Source organism: Phalaenopsis equestris, unplaced genomic scaffold, assembly GCF_001263595.1.
Source record: "Phalaenopsis equestris unplaced genomic scaffold, ASM126359v1 Scaffold232401, whole genome shotgun sequence".
Taxonomy (NCBI): domain Eukaryota; kingdom Viridiplantae; phylum Streptophyta; class Magnoliopsida; order Asparagales; family Orchidaceae; genus Phalaenopsis; species Phalaenopsis equestris.
In genome coordinates, this window is record NW_018250366.1 from 39,304 (window position 1) to 40,451 (window position 1,148).

Sequence of the window (1,148 nt, forward strand, 5' to 3'; positions counted from 1 at the left end):
CTCATCCTATCGCAATCTTTCAAATCAAATTCTAGAGGTTGAGGATTCTACATCCGATTCCACGTTGATTTAGGTTCTCATCCTATCGCAATCTTTCAAATCAAATTCTAGAGGTTGAGGATTCTACATCCGATACCACATTGCTTTAGGAGCTCATCCTATCGCAATCTTTCAAATCAAATCTAGAGGTTGAAAATTTTACATCCGATACCGCGTTGCTTTAGGAGCTCATCCTATTGCAATCTTTCAAATCAAATTCTAGAGGTTGAGGATTCTACATCCTATACCGTGTTGCTTTAGGAGCTCATCCTATCGCGATCTTTCAAATCAAATTCTAGAGATTGAAGATTTTACATCCGATACCGCGTTGCTTTAGGAGCTCATCCTATCGCAATCTTTTAAATCAAATTCTAGAAGTAGAGGATTTTACATCCTATACCGCATTGCTTTAGGTTCTCTTTCTATTGCAATCTTTTAAATCAAATTCAAGAGGTTGAGGATTCTACATCCGATTCCGTGTTGCTTTAGGTTCTCATCCTATCGCAATCTTTCAAATCAAATTCCAGAGGTTGAGGATTTCACATCCGATTCCGCGTTGCTTTAGGTTCTCATCCTATCGCAATCTTTCAAATCAAATTCCAAAGGTTGAGGATTTCAAATCTGATACCGTATTGCTTTAGGTTCTCTTCCTATTGCAATCTTTTAAATCAAATTCTAGAGGTTGAGGATTTTACATTCGATACCGCGTTGCTTTAGGAACTCGTCCTATTGCAATCTTTCAAATCAAATTTTAGAAGTCGAGGATTCTACATCTGATTTCGTGTTGCTTTAGGTTCTCATCCTCTCACAATCTTTCAAATCAAATTATACTATATTCTAGAGGTTGAGGATTCTACATCCGATTCTGCGTTGTCTTAGGTTCTCATCTTATTGTAATATTTCAAATCAAATCTAGATGTTGAGGATTTTATATATGATTTCGCGTTGCTTTAAGAACCCCTCCTATCGCAATCTTTTGAAGCAAATTTAACGATGTTCTTGAGGTTGAGGGAATAAGCCCTTCGATTAATTCAAGACATCCTATTCTCATCTTTTGAAATCAGTTTTAAGACCACCTTAAATGGATTATGGCATCTGATTCTTATTTC